Source organism: Mytilus californianus, unplaced genomic scaffold, assembly GCF_021869535.1.
Source record: "Mytilus californianus isolate M0D057914Y unplaced genomic scaffold, xbMytCali1.0.p SCAF_9, whole genome shotgun sequence".
Taxonomy (NCBI): Eukaryota; Metazoa; Mollusca; class Bivalvia; order Mytilida; family Mytilidae; genus Mytilus; species Mytilus californianus.
The window spans coordinates 14,626,264-14,643,911 of NW_026262745.1; positions in this window are offsets into that span (position 1 = coordinate 14,626,264).

A 17,648-nucleotide genomic window follows, 5' to 3' on the forward strand; every position below is an offset into this window, starting at 1 on the left:
GACATGATACAATAAATCTGAGCACAAAAAGACTCTTGCATTCAACTTTTTTTGCAGAGAGTATGGTCTGATACAAAGATTTTTCACTTTTTAGTGAAAAACATGCATGCAATTTTAGTCTCAACAGGCATATATTTGAACCACTTACTATTCTACAGAAGAAAAGAAAGATATTATGTGAAATGAAACAGGTACAGAAGACATTGTAAAGTGCTTTTTATACAAATTTAGTGAGGTCTTTATTATGGACTTCAACTTTTATGTTCCAAGCTCCTCACAGTTAACTTGATCCAAACAGGGCGTTAGATGAGGGTCATATATACAACACATTTTGAAAATATTGTCTGAAATAATCTTCTTTTCTGTAGATTCAGAGTTCACAGATGAGTTATACAACTGGATTGAAGCATAGAAACACAAATACTGGCACATAAAAACCTGTCAGATAGAAAGTCAGAATGCCACTTATGCATCAAAATTGAAAAAGCTATGAAATGCTTATTTTGACCATAATATGCCTAAATTCGTCATTTTTGCGGAAATTCTATCAAATAAAAGTTTAAATCCTTTAGTTTTATGCTATTTGACAAATTGACACCATCAAATCATTCAGGGAAGATGCCAAAGTACAGATTCTATATTTCCTGATTTCACCTCTTAGGTCCGAGTACACAGTTATTTCGTAGTGCATTTCTTTTAGACAATAAATGAAAATTAAAAAAATCCCACCTGCGCTTTCTCAATAATATTTTTACAGTGTGTTGTACTACTTTTGGGACAAATTATATCAAAATTATAGAAAACTTCGTCGGCTCTAACTCAAAATATGGACAATTTTATGTTAAGGGGGTCTTCAAATCTTTTGACATCTTCCGAAGTGCTAATTTTAAACATTTTTCAGCTGGACCAAATCACTACTTTACTTTAAAATTCATGACCCAAATTTGTTTACAGTGTCATTTCACTCCCCCCCCCCCTACTTGCTATTTGAGTCATAAAACATGGAGAAATAAATTTGGAAGGGGTATAAAAAAAAATGGCAAGTAACACACTGTCCACACTAGGGACTATATTCGTGGACAACGAAAATCAAAGGACGATAACTGTGTACTCGGACTACCTGTTCGATACGTTCACGCTCGAGTAAACAAATACTATCATCATTCATGACATCTTTTAAAGACTTATCTGTTAGGTGATTTGTATTCACCTGAAAACTTTATCATGCTGCAGTAAATCTGAGCAAATGCTACTTAATTTATCAACATTAAATAAATTAGTACTTAACTTTCGTTTTCTCTCTGGACATTCAAATTTCCAGTGACCAGGCTTGAAGCAGTTATAATAAACTCCGGGTTTCCCACTTGCTTTTCCAATTTGTGTCGTTACCACTAGAAGTTGCAGTTGACGTTGGCCTGCTATACGGCGTTGGTCTTTTCTTCTAAGCTTTCTCTGCTTTGGTTTTCCTTTCCGCTCGTGTCTGCGCTCTAAGAATCTTACGATCGTCCTCGGAATCATCTGCAAGTGGATTCGCTGTATATTCCTGTACCACCTTCCATCCCATTTCGGACGAATCTGCTATTTTCACCAGCTTTTGCCTGTAGCGTATAAGTTGTATACCTTCTGATATTTTCTGCTTTACTAAACCGGCTCTTGGATCCCATGGCTCCAAACTAGCGTCGGGCTCCTTCGGTAAGTTTACGATTGAATTTGCATTAGTCCTCGCAAGACTTTCTTTGAAACTTGTAGTCATCATTCACCGAAAGTTCATTTTGTAATCTGTTCATTTGTAATTCTGATCTCTCCTTTTGTTGATGATCAAATTCTTGTAGTTTTATTGAAGACATTCCTTCCATCTGTGACAATAAATCGTTCTGTGGTTTTCTAATTTCTTCTCCGACAATCTGCTTAACACTATTCTCGATGTCCGGATCCATCATGGCACTCGGGAAAAATTTGATGTTCACTCAAGTAAAGCTGGGCTAGAAATGACCTTATATACACCTATCATTTAACACAATAATTTTTCCCGCCCAAAAAATTCATACGCCTTCGAACTATTACGTGAGAAGAAAATTAATTCCCGTTACACTACGTGCCACGGAAATTAGGAATTCCTTGCAATACTTAACTTTTCTATTATATCAAGATCAAAATCACTGTTTCAGAGTAAAATTAATTTTTAAATAAAGTGAAAATATGTATGCATTGCTAAAAATTAGCTTTTACTTATAAAGTGTTTAAAGTTTTTCATTGCAGGTTATTATGGAACTAGTCCAAGTATCAATGTATCTGTTATAAATCATGCAGTAACATGGCAAGAGGCTTCCCAAAACTGTTTCAGTTATCATTTTTTAGAACTGTTCGCAGAATCGTCGGTTAACAAACTACTTGATCATTTAGTTGAAGTAAATCAGATGCTGCAACAGCTACTATGGTAAATTTAAAATTTAAAAACCCAAGACGAATGATAAATGATAGCTTCGATTTCGAATACTAGTACTTAATATGCATCTTAAGTTAATGATTTATTTCGAAACGATTAGAATTATTAATGTTATAAATATAAACCATTTGATTGGTCAGATTTTGATAAGAACGTTTAAAAAAGAAACGGTTTATTTGATCCAATCTGAACTAAAAAGAGTCAACAATAAATAATAAGTCATATGAAATAACATGAATAAGGAGATGATGTCTATAATCTACAATGAAACTACATTCCACCAACGGATAAATATTGAAACAACTACGTACAGTTCTCTGAACGGCCTTCATCATTGATCAAAACTCATACCATATAGTAAGCCTTGGATTGACAAAAGGTAACACAATTCAAAACAAAAAAACGAATGGCATGACGAAAGCTGATTACATTTAACGAAAGGAAATATTGATAGACAGCAACGACAGAGAATCTTGGAGAACAGCGGAACAGTACATCATTACAGCAAACTGCAAAAATCTGTTTTAAAATGATTGACTCAATAAATCGGCACAGAGCTAAAACCCTGCTAAAAGGACAATTTTCAGATATAACCACTGTGGTAAATTCAATACTGTTCAGACTCTGCAATATTCAACAGTTCGTATTGACCTGATGAAGTTAGTATTGAATCAATCGTTTAAAAAATGAATGACCTTAAAGATAAATGCCAGAGCTGCATTATTTCCTGTAAAATTTGTGAAATATCGTATCAGGATTTTCAGTTTTAGATTATTCGATAAATTATATATAGCTTATATCAAAATGGAAGTTTCAGAATAATATCTTTTCTCAGACACCGATTTGATGTGTTGCTATATAATTTTGTTGGCTCATACACATTTATCATCCATGTTCAAGAAGAAAATATGTTTAACAATAAATGATTTAGAAGGTTCTGCAAGGTTCTACTCGGTTATGTATGTATGTATTTTTATGGGCTTATGCAATTTTGAGAGACTTACGTTTATAAATTAATAAATTATAAAGAAACTCAGTCTTCAACTCCCTCAGTCAAAGTTTACCTTAGATGGATTTTGTCTATTATTTTTCAGGTCCTTTTTGGTCATAAAGCTTTTCGACTGTTTCGGTTCTTACACATCATTGACTGAACCTTTGATGTGAGAATGCACTCAAACTTCTTTCCATATTTTCGGTATTCTGACCTGTGTGTTAATCTTCAATGATTTCTTCAAATGATTTTGTTAAGCTTCATGACTAAGGATCGTTCTCCGAAAATTAATGATTTACATGTAGAGACAAGCAGGCAATTGTTTCTATCCATTGGAAGGTCGACTATCCATATATAATAGATGAAGGTGGCTAACGATTTTTTTTTAGGTCACGACCGTCTCCGCTTCGGACGCTTTTTGTTACCTTTAACTTAATGCAAAATATCCCTACCTTATATGAATCGATTAATTAAATATTTTCCTTTAAAACTAAACAAATTTGATATCCCCCTCAGTGTTCCTCTTCATGGTAATCTAACTATTATTCACTAAACCATGGAGTAAACTTGAACTACCAACTTTTCAATGTATTCACTTCCGGTTTGCGTTTTTCAGTACAGGATGTTATCTTTTTAAATAACAAATGATTCTGTAAAATTACTGAGTTGTTAATTTCAGTATCAATATATTTTTAAAGATTGAAAATCGCCGATATAAGTACGTTTTTCGTTGTTATTAAATAAATCAGAAAGTCAGAAACCAAGTTTGAATGAATTTGATAATACTAGAGAATTCCGAATGTATATGGTTACTCTAAAGAATTTCCCCGATCTTCTATTTTGGAGGTAAAAAACACATAGAAATTCGAAAGAATAAGGGATGGAAATTCAGTTAATGGAAATAAAGTTATATTTACTGTGATGCCAACCCAAAGTAAATACATTGAAAAGTTGGTGGTTCCAGTTTACGCCATGGTTTAGTGAATAATAGTTAGATTACCATGGAGAGGAACACTGAGGAGAATATACAATTTGTTTAGTTTTAAAGGAAAATATTCAATGAATCGATTCAAATAAGGTAGGGATTTTTTGCATTAATTTAAAGGTAACAAAAAGCGTCCGAAGCGGAGACGGTCGTGACCTAAAAAAATTTCGTTAGCCACCTCCTTCTATTATATATGGATAGTCGACCTTCCCATGGATAGAAACAAGTGCCTGTGTAGAGACATATGTAAAAAAAGAAGCTGTACCAAATTTTTTGTAATAAAGAAAATATATATCTGGTAGGTATAAAATGTTTCTTTCTATTCTGTGTACTGTTATTTTTTACCCGTTTTACATGTTATTTCTTCATAGTTTGAGCGTAAGACTAGACCGTATCTTTTTGCACTACTCATTATAAGACTGTTGCAATCTACTATGGATTACAGCCACAATTGTTAGCAGGTTATGGACTTTCAGTTGTTTTCAATAAATAAGAGCACTTTGATAAAGTATTTTTTTTCTGAATTGATTTATATAATGTGCACCTTTTGCTGTTCAATTGATCAAAATCAAAAACGATAGGTTTAAGAGCTCAGAAAAGAATATATATCTATATGCCTGTTCAAAGTCAAAAACACGTTGGTTGTTGTCTTTAGGCTAGGTTATATAAAATAAAATAATAGTTTTTGTTGTTGAAAGATGTTTTATATCTGTATATTCGCTTCTAGATTAGACTTTTGGAAAATTTAGAGTTTCTGACATTGTAGAGTAACTTATTGTTGAATACAGAATATGGACCCCTATGCCTTTATTTCATTATATGTCGTCATGTTACATTCTCATTTGTGAACACATCACAGTGCGTGTTTTTTTATTTCGGTTTTAAGATTGATGCATTTTTTAAAAGACAATTTAGAAAGCAATTTATAACAGTACTATTTAAATTGTAGGCCTGCAGACAAGCATCTTTGGATAGGATATCTAAATAATGGAACTTCTTATTTAATGGTGGATGGTGGTAAATGTGTTACTTCTGCTAATCTGTTCTCGATAGTTTACACAAATGGAGGTACAGGGTGTATTCTATTGAATGTAGCTGCAACAACTGCATCAAATTTACTTTATACTGTACCATGTGACGAACAACATGAATATCTATGTGAATTTCCAATGCATGGTATGTCAATTAAAGCGAGTCTGCATGGTTTCCATCCAAAATATTCAATGAGACACATTTTGTTTTCGTTTGATCTTTTTGTTTTTTAAACACGACACTTAATGTATGTAATCGATAGATATTTGATATTAAACATGTAGATTGATATATTACGTATAAGTCGACATGTGTAAGACAAATTTATTTTTTAGAAAGGGGGTAGATCTTGGGTATTGGAGACAACTCTTACAAATGTATTGAAAGTGATTTGTGCGTTTTAACTTATTAGTAATTGGATCAGTGATCAAGCATTAATGGTGCTCACATTTGGTTATGAGAATGATGCAGGACATCTAAGAAAATTGGACAAGTTTATCTCCACTAAACATTAAATTAAGGAAGTATATTTTTTTTAATATTCAAAATTCAAAATTTGAAAAGGTAGAAAATTAACATTCATACATGAAATACTTAAAACAGTATGTACTGTGGAGTTTTCGGAATGACTCTTGACAAAATTTAGATAAAATTTTTGAAGGTTGGGAAAAAGTTGAAATGGAAAAATAAATTCGATTACATAATGCAGTTATAAGGTTTTAGCGCTAAGCTATTGGTTATAGACTGTACTTAACTGTATGTCTTTGGTTTTCAAATACAAACGACAATATTTTAGAAGATATGATCTGAACATCCATCCTAGTACAAGCTAATGCTAACAGATAACGTACATTAGCATACAGATATAACTTAGATAGTGACAAACTGTCAAATCATTGAGTTTGGCGCCTGCTGACTGGGTTATATTATGCAAATTTGGGGATGGAAACAAACGTTACGTATTATAATATTGATGTTTCAGATCTTTCAAAGGGTAATCGTTTCATGCTGAATATTACTCTTTTTCCATAAAAACTTGACTACAATTGTTATTTGGTTTATACAATATTCACCTAAACACACAAAAATAATGCTTGAAAAGAAACTGCAGAAGGTTTTTTGAAGAATAACAATCAATTTTGTCAAAAAAACAAATCTTTTTTTTTCTAATGTTTTAGAGCCAAATTGTTTGAAAATTTTGTAAATTTCAAACGGTCAAATTCAATAAAAAATTGAAAAGGTTTATAAATAATAATCTGACGAATGTTTAAAATACCGATGACTCGAACAAACAGAATTCTTTTTGTTGTCACCTTTCAATCCAGTCTGACAAATGCTTCATCTATTGTCCGCAAACATAAGGTTTCATGATAATGTCCCTTCATTAAAGTAGATATTTTATAAACCTCCTATTATGGCGTACCGTATGTACAAAAATCTCAAAGAAAATTTATACAATTTACATCTAAAATTAATATAAATCAGAAGACCTTAAAAATTTTGGGTCAACGATGCGATAGAAGCAATTGTTAATGATATAGAGTTTTACACAGGTCAGGTCTTAATATCGGAAACATCCTTCGGTACAGAAAAAATCTGCTTAGCAATATCTTTAACACCTCTTATTCTATTTACGTTCTAACTTGTTGAAGTTGCAAGCTGCAATGTGTTGCTGAAACAGACTTTAACATAAAATTGAGCAATCATCACCAATTTGATAATTCAAAAACACCTAGTTTTTATTATTGAAGAAATCACATGTCAATACATTTCGGAATTCCAAATGTCGGCTTCCCTCAGTTGCGCCTTGAAGATTCAGAATTATAATGCAAATGTTTTGTCACAATAGCTCTTGATGGATGTCAGCCGGCGTCAATTTCTCTTTTTGTTCCTGTCTTTTATTAAGGAGAGCCTATATTTTGGATTCCTGGATATATTGACATCTGATTTCTTCAATAACAAACAAAAAACTCACATTTTTTATGTTCAAATCTTCTATTGATAATATTTTATAACATATCATGATACGTACAAGAAGCATGTAAACGTCTTATGTTTACGTTTGACGTCTGAAACATACCTATGACGTCACATTGTGTAAACATCAAGGAAGACATCATTTCGCGGATTTTTTGTGTGGCGAAAAGACTACACGAAATATTCATTATGACTAAAATTAACAGAAGTTTTTATAGCATTAAACTATGAATAAACGTTATGTATTTGTATTATAAATTCTTATTATTTTTCTGTATTGTAAATTTTAAGGTCAAGGAACAGTAAATGGGCAATGTCACAAATTTTGTTAAAAGTTTACATACAACCTACATGACCTAGGGTCGTTGAACTATAATTGACAATGAAAAAAACAATATATTTATCTCAATGAAATGTTACTGATTTCATTCTTTGAAAGTAGGCAATTATTTGTATAGAAACCAAAATAAATCGGCGACAAATATGTCTTAAAATAATCAAATATCCAATTCAAATCCATAGATTTTTCTTTAAAAACTATATCTTGTTGATACATAAATTTCCGTTTTGATGATATAAAACAATCATATTGTCTTCGACTTTTTTGGGGGGTGAATTAACCATCTGTTGGTAGTGAAAAACGTAAAACATCGATGTTTCATGGCTTACAACGCGATGACATTACGCGTATTTCGAAATCTTGTGGTATGTTTTCAACTAGATCACCACGTTTGAATGAAGTGTGAAAATGAAATATGTGACCCTGTTATCATTCTACATCATTAAAATAAAAAATTTCTGTATTAACAACATAGGATGATTTTTAAAGAAAAATCTGTGAATTTGAAATTCGAGTTTTTATGATTTTAAAACAAGTTTAAGAATGTTTTAGCCGATTTTATGTGCTTTCTTTATCAATGCTCACCTATTTAGATAGAGTTTAACAGACAAATTAAATGCATCACTTTTTTCAATTTTCATTTTAGTTTAACTAGAACAGAATAGTTGTATGCAAAATTTTACCAAAACCTATGACGTAGCCCATTAACAGTAAAATGACAGTGATATTTTTTGCATCAACCAAAAAAAAAAAAAAAAAAAAAAAAAAACTGCATGTCTCTAATGTGCTTATATCTTTATACACTTTCAGTTGATGTCGATTCCACTCGCTATGAAAACATGGAAATAAATAAGTTATATTCATTAGGTTATATAACTTTTCTTCTCGTTATATCCGACTCCACAAAGTGTGAACAGGCGATGAAAAGTAGAAAAATGGCCTATGCTGCCGTGTTCTATGGTAATATGTGCCATGTGTATGAGAATGTAGTGTTTCAATTCCCAGTAAACGTTCACATTGCAACATCATTTCTAGCTGACTCAACATTTGTAAAAACCGCAGGACATACTGGTAACATATTCTATTTTTTAGTTTATATAGTTAAACAAACAACCAAAAGCAAAGTAGAAAAAGGATAATGCATTAATGATATTATAGCTACAAGGCTAACTTTTTACTTGCAATATAAAGCACTCTTTCAGTGAAAACTATTTATAGAACTGATATAAAAACGTGTTTGTAGATATATACGTGCAAAAGAGCGTTGTTGAACAGTATAAAGCAATTCTATATACATGTTTTAGTTCAAATGTTGATATGTAACAGTTGCAGTCATGAAGTAATAAATGAAGTAGAATTTAAAGAGGCTCGCCATTTTTTGGGTGAAAGATCATATTTTCTTCTCTTTCCTAAAACTTTGAATTTTATTCGAACGCAACTCATTAGGATATTGATGCATTGATGTAAAATATCGTGTTATTTTTTCATATGGTGTTCAATGACTTTGTAAGCGTTCCTTCATATTTCCGTTGTTTATACGTAGAGTTTTAAAAAATACCAGATTGAATGTCGATTAACTGAGATGTGTGTCATAAGTTTTAACAATTTCATGTATGGCAAAGTTTAAACAAATAAGAAACAAAAATTATGTCAATCAACTTAGCAATTTTATAGTTAGAATCGCATACACAAGAGAATGTTACAGACTCGTCACAAATATAGTTTAAACAGGAACTTTAAATCGATTTCAAGATGTAAAACTGTATCGACACACATGGTTTATGTGATGTTTAATAGGTTAAAAATGGCTAGTCATTTTGTTTAATTTGTTCAGGGCGTCCTCAATGTTTTAGGTTCATCACTTTAGATCTTTCTTATAAGAGATAAGTTTAGCACCCTATATTACAAATTTAAAAGAAACCACGTTTTTATAAGAGGATCCGTTAGAAACTACTTATCAGGTTTTAAAACTTTGGCCATACTGTTAAATTTAATTTACCTTCGCTCAGGCTAAACTTGTCAGGTTATTACAAGCTCAATACTAATGTTCCAAATATAAAATTACCATTTGAACCGTCTCATTTGTACCGTATGTATGAAGTCCTAGACATATGACTAGTGTACAGGATTCTGTGTTTTGGGCTGTTAATATGATAAGCTTTTATGCTATGCTTAGAAAATCACAATTCGCTAACAATTCAAGTACAACGTTTAACCCTAAGGAGCAGTTAATCAGAGGTGACATTCAAATTACAGAGGAAGGATTAATTGTCAATATCCAGTGGTCAAAAACTAGTCAAAAACACAATAATATTCATCTGATTCCTCTAAAAAGAATCGACGATTGTGTTTTATGTCCGGTACTAGCTTATTTTAGAATGGTAGAAATGTTGCCTGCGCTACCAGAAGAACCCTTTTGGTCTAAATGATAGTAAGGGAAAGATTTGTGCCTTTTCAAAGTACGATTTAGACAAAATTCTTAGTGCGTTGCGGAATGGATACTTCACAATACTCGTTTCAAAGCTTGCGTTGAGGCGGTGCTACTTGCACAGACTCAGAAATTTGTACAATAGGCAATTGTTCTGTAACAAACATAAACTTTTAGCTACCTCTTTACAAGCAGAATCTAATACAACGAAAGTTCCAACTATGTACTGGCTTCCGAAACTGCACAAAACACCTTACAAATATAGATTTATTTCGTCTTCAAGCCATTGTTCCACTACTAAACTGTCTATTCTACCTACTAGTACACTTGGTAATAAATTGTTCAAATAAGGCCTTTGAAAATAGTGGAATTAATTACTTTTAGTGTGTCAAAAATTCGTTGGTAGTAATTGATAAATTGCATGCTTATATTGGTGATTTCGAATCTGTTCAAACTTTTGATTGTTTTACCCTATATACCACTTTGCCTCATAATCTTATTAAGAAAAAATTCACACACCTAATTAAATGGGCATTTAAAAAGTCAGAATGCGAATATTTATGTTCAAACTCTTTTAGGTCATTTTTTAGTAACACCAAACAAAAGAACTATGTCAATTGGACCTGCTTTGATACTATAACTGCCCTTGAAGTTTTACTAGATAACATTTTTGTTCGCTATGGAGATTCTGTATATCGTCAAGTTATCGGAATTCCTATGGGGACTTACTGTGCACCACGTATTGCGGACCTGTTTCTGTATTGTTATGCGTTACAATTTATGACTAGAATCAGCAAAGACCCATCGAAACAACATCTGATACAAAAATTTAATAACACTTTTAGATATTTGGATGATATATTGACTATCAATAATGAAGACTTCAGTATGCACACTAAAGAGATTTATCCTGCTGAACTGACTTTATATAAAGCTAATACTAACAATAAACACTGCCATTTCCTGGATCTTGATATCTATATCTTTAACGGGAAGCTGTTATACCAAAGTTTATGTTAAATGAGATGATTTTACATTTCCTATTGTTAATTAACAAAAATGTCGGCATGGTTTACTTTTATAAAATTTGACTTGGATGGAGAGTTGTCTCATTGGCACTCATACCACATCTTCTTATATCTATTTACCTCAAAAGCTAACCAAACCTTTAACCAGACTTATTTAGAAGGGATATAGTTACGATACTGTTGTCAGATCATTAAAGATGGCATATTTTGGTATTAATATTGATTCACTCATATGGTCTTTGCATCGGAAATAAACACATCTATTCTAAAATCAGTTGTTTGCATGATACGGGTTATGTTCTTCTCATATATTTTATGATGGTATGATACTAAACCCCTAAATTGTGCTTGATTTTCATATGATGAAGAAACAATCTTCCAATCAGTTAAATTGAGGTCTGGAGCTGGCATGTCAGTAATTGCTAGTAGTCCCTTGTTAATTTATGTATCATTGTCATTTTGCTTAGTTTCTTTTTTTACCTATTCTGACATCGGACTCGGACTTCTCTTGAACTGAGTTTTACTGTGCGTATAGCTGTGTGTTTGTTTATTCTACATTGGCTAGAGGTATAGGGGGAGGGTTGAGATCTCACAAAACATGTTTAAACCCGCCGCATTTTTGCGCCTGTCCCAGGTCAGGAGCCTCTAGCCTTTTGTTAGTCTTGTATGTTTTTTTTAATTTTAGCTCATTTATATGTTTCGGAGTTTAGTGTGACGTCCATTTTCATTGAACTAGTACACATTTTGTTTAGGGGCCAGCTGATGCCCGACTCCGGGTGTGGGATTTTCTCGCTGTGTTGAAGACCCATTGGTGGCCTTGGGCTGTTTTCTGCTCTTTGGTCGGGTTGTTGTCTCTTTGACACATTCCCTATTTCCATTCTCAATTGTATTCCTCTTACTACAGGGGCTACATCAAACACTCTACCGAAAACCTTTATAACATCTCAGACAAAGTGGGACTTTCAAGCTGCTAAATTTCTTTTGCGTTGCCTTGGTGATTGTGGTGTTTAGTTTTAATGGGATTGTGCTTGATTTTCATAGGATGAAGACATAATCTTTCAATCACTTTAATTGAGGTCTGGAGCTGGCATGTCAGTAACTTCTAGTAGTCCTTTGTTGATTTATGTATAATTGTCATTTTGCCAAATTTTTTCTGTTACTTTTTCTGACATCTGACTCGGACTTCTTTTAAACTGGGTTTTACTGTGCATATTGCTATGTGTTTGTTTATTTTACATTGTCTAGAGGTCTTGTTAGTCTTGTATGTTTTTTTTTAATTTTGGTCTATTTATATGTTTTGGAGTTTAGTGTGACGTCCATTTTCACTGAACTAGTTCGCATTTTTTTGTTTAGGGGCAAGCTGAAGCCCTCCTTCGGGAGCGAGATTTTCTCGCTGTGTTGGAGATCCATTGGTGGCCTTGGGATGTTTCCTGCTCTTTGGTCGGGTTGTTGTCTCTTTGACACATTCCCCATTTCCATTCTCAATTTTATTCAATATTTTCTTGTAAATCAATTGCTCTGTGATGTGCAAAATTCAGAAATTACAGTTCATGTTTAAAAAAACAACATACGAGCAATTTTCAAAATGAGAATGTTCTGATTTTAATATTACTTCATGGAATCATGTAAAACCCTATATTAGATTAACCCTTTGAAGGTCAATAATATTCTGTATGTATCTTGTTTTTGTTGCAGTCACCATAAGACAAAGGAATGAGATGCAGGCCTCACATACCAACCTTATTGAAAGTTGTATGTTCTAATATATATTAAGGTTCATCATAACAAATTGACAAATATGGCCGTATTTTCACCTCAAAAACTACTCTGTGTACAGACTTAAGGTGTAAAAATAAACAAACACCTGAATTGCATTTGATACTGTCCACTAAGTTACTACCTTTAACTCACCTATACATGTGTAGATATCTATTGTCCATGCCAATCAAGGACAATCAATACAATACAAATCAGTTGTTACCTGAGATGGAGCATCTCAAAGTTATATCCCAACTTAGTTTATTTTTACACCTTCAGCAGGAACGGAAAAAAATGCCCATCATAATCCAAAAAAGATTTTATATTTCTGATATGCAAAATTAATTTAACTTTTATACATCTAGTGGATGCCAGGCCTTAAAACTTTCCAAACTGCACAGGTAAGCCTGTACACAGAGTAGTTTTTGAGGTGAAAATACGGCCATATTTGTCCATTTGTTATGATGAACCTTAACGCTACAATACATAATCAATTATGCTAATGAATGATGAATGCATCAAATACAGAAAAGTTCGTCGTAAGAATAATACATTTGTCCAAGTTTTTGAATAAAAATTAGTCGAAAAAATGTATAACAATTATGAAATTTTTATAACATGTGTTAGAGATCTATTTCTTCTGACGAAGAAAACTAAGACTAGTTGCACAAAAACTCTGCTATAATATCAGTAAATATCTGACAGTGAGTTTCTAAACGATTAGATAATTCATTGAAATAAAGCCATCCTTGCATAGTTCTGTAACAGTTTTTAAATTGTAAATTCAAAATACATGAAGAAACTACATAATCGTTAATTTTTGGAATGTTTGCCAAAAGCCATTGGTGTGTGACTTAATGATGCCACAGGCTTTCATGGAACCTGATGAAATTCAAACTATGTATCTTCTTCTCTGAAATTATGTAGCTTATCTGCAAAAAAACATACTAAAAATAAGGTACAGAAGGTTTTTTTAATAGAATACCTCATTTTATTCTAATTGAATAAAAAATATACCAAAAGTAATATTTTGATTTTGTTGGGTCAATTTTAAATAATAAAATATGTATCCTGTAGAACTCAAAGTCCTACCCATTTTGTAGAAATATGAAATAAATAAGGAATACAAGTAGGTCTATTAGTTAATTCCGGGGATCATTTTGTTTAAAATTGACCTACCTAAATAAACAAAAATCTCTAGGTGTTTTATTTCTTATCAAATAAGAACAAAATGAGTTTTTTTTATCAAATATATTTCGTACAATTATTTTTGTGCAAGTTTATTTGAAATGACGACAGGTTGACCTTCTATGAATATTTCTCATTTTGTATTGATCAGATGGCAATACGTTGCGACAACGATGTCACATGGCTTCAAAAAGAAACCTAATTAGAAAGACATGTTGATATTTACATGGTGAATCTGAACCAAACCTGGCAGGAACAATGTATGGATGGTATATTTTCAAACGTATTCATTTATTCCGATCGAAAAAAAATAGTTTAAAAGAGGGGATATTGAAAAAAAAACAATATTAACTAAAGTATTATTTTGTTTGCATATGGAACATCATTTGATACTTATTCAACTTTCCATTAGTTTTCTTTTTATAATGATTACATGACTTAAGGATGTATGCTCCTCTTGTTTTTTTAGTTTTTGTCAGATATTCGGAATCCTCTGGTTTTATCCATGTAGTGGCATTAAAACATTTTCCCAGCTAACCCTAACTTTTGTTTTCATAATTGTATTACATATAGTTCAAAAAGCCATATTTGAAAATGCTATAAAAACCTTGTTATTTTTTCATAATTTTTGAAAGAAAAAGAGTGCCAATGTTAAATGTCTGAAAAGTGTAGAGAGAATTATTACCCGCCAAATTTTCAATGGCTTATATCTCGAAAACAAGCACACGAATCCTTCATTTTTTTCTGCTTTTTTTATTCCTTTATTTATATACTATCAATTTATAACAGTATTTTAAAAGCGTGTTTTTTTAAAACAGAGTAGCGAAAATCCTTAAACTCAATCATTTGACAGGTTTTCCATCAGATCCTCAGTCCTACACAAATCCGGAAATGCCTTCTTCCTCACTTAGACGGACTTCGACAATCACATCAGCAATACAAACAGTAGATGAAACAGTAAAAACAACAGAGGAGATAACCATGGAAACTATAGATGGATCGCCGACAATGCAAACAGATGAAACAACAAGGATACTCTCAGAAGAAATACCTTTTCATACACCAGAAGAATTAACAATGAAAATGACAGACGAAATATCAATTTCAACGACAGAAAAAGTAACGACACTGAAAATAATAGAAACGGGTATGTCAACAACTGAAATTACACCATCAAACATAACAGCACTATGAATTATAGCTATTAAATAAAAACAACTCTTTATATATCACATGCGTCTGATGCACTTTTCTGGATTAGAATTCCTCAAAAATGCTAAAACACATTTTTTTTTAAATCAGTGTTTATGTATATACTTTTGAAAACATTAATTTAATGTGTACTTGAATTTCTAATTGAATTTCGTGCCCCGCACATGGCACGTGCGTTTGACTCCAATATTAATTGACTACGATTTTTAGTTTTTCCCAACGAAGGTCGGTGGTTCTCTTCGGGCACTCCGACTTCCTCCACGAATAAAAATGACAGCTACAAAATAGCCAACAGTGCTGAAATGGGGGTAAAACACAAATCAATCAATCAATCAACAATCTTTAATTTCTATATAATAATAATATGCACTTTTTTAATAACATAAGACTGTGGATACGCTTAAGGAAATTATTTTTATTCTTCTGTTATCGATTTTTCTTTGTTCTTTGTACTACTTAACGTGATGGAAAGGAAAAACCTCGTGGTATACATACCTAACAGGGGGTAAACATCGGAAGGTACCAAACCAAGCTGTTTCAAATGTTAAATCAAAATGTCAAAAATCCATGACAACATAATCATGATAATATAAAAATTCATGTAAAACAAAAATATATCAGGTGCGTCGGAACGGTAAGCATTACCTGCTCCCTAAGTAGCACCCACAGTATTGTCGTACATACAATGCTATAGGATATATAGAGAAACCATATAATTTTCTTTTCAAAATATGGGTTTATATTTTTTCCAGATCATACTGATGGTGTGCTTTGTAGTTCAAACTGTTGTACCCGTTTACCTAACCCCTTCAATAACTCATTTATTGGAGAAATGGTACTGGATAATATTAGAGTCAACAAAACACATCTAAGCTCCTATAAGAGAAAACGCATATCAGTCAAGGACATTAGACTTTCGTCTGCTGTGATTGGTTACTGTGCTACAGTAATATTGATTGCTATTTGTTTGATAATAATTATTCCAGATCTATTTCGAATGGTCAAATGTGACAAGATTTGCAAAGAACATAAACAACAGCAGACTAGCATAAAATAAATTGCTTGTCGAAAATGGAATATTCACAATAACATTATGCGTGACTTTCAAGATTTAAGGAAGGACAGCAAAGTTGGAAGTTTGTCTTTGTTATTATGCATTAGAGTACTTAAAACTGCAAGAAAGAATGGATAAATAATAGATGAAGCTATATATAAAACCATCATAATGTACTATAATTATATATTGGACAGGTCACAAAAGACATGTTGTTTTTATGAAATAAATTAGTGTGTGAATAGATACAATGGAAGTCTGTTTGACTGTTATATAAATGAGAGGTTTAGCTAGCTATATAATTAGGTTTAGTCCACCATTTTCTACATAAAGAAATCCCTGTACCAAGTCAGGAATATGACAGTTGTTTTCCATTTGTTTGATATGTTTGCTCTTTTGTTTTTTCCATTTGATAAGGAACTTTCCGTCTTGAATTTTCCTTGTAGCTCGTTGTCATTTCACTTTTTCATTAAAATTATAACAATAATTATGTTGTTTTCTACCAGGTATATATATATATATATATGAGTTGTCTCAATGGCACTCATACCACATCTTCTTATTTCTGTATATTAATTGCTTTTTCCCCCAAAAAGAATTAAAAGTACGAGAAAAAGTAAACAGCATTCTGCTTTAAGTTTATATTGAAAATTATTCCAAAAAGTATGATTTATATAACACAAAGTTTTTAGATTTTTTGCTCGCCCTTTTTTTTCTGTCATTCTACAAAATGCTCACAATATTAAAGTTTAAATGTTTAAATTCTATGATTAACTTTTGATGAATAGTTATAAAATTTGAATGTATAAAATAAATGTTACATTAAATTCAATAGAAGAAGATATTTGTATTGAGCATATACTTTCTTTCATATCATGTTTATACAAAGTTATTACACATTCATTTTACTACTTCATGTACATTCACGATATGTGGCGACTGTCTTTTTTTTTAAAAAGAAATGCATTAACATTGTAAAAGCAGCCACATTCATATTAACGTACGTTAGACCATTAAGTGACTTAGTCCTCAATAAGAACAATTCAAAGTACTTGTCTTTATGACATTGTATTGATATGGCACACTTATAGATAGGGAAGTTTAAGATAACTTTGTAAAGTTCTAATACATACAATGGGGGCTCATTTAAGGCAAATGAATTATATGATTTTTTTCAAGATCCACCAATCAAGCTCCTCTGACCTAAAT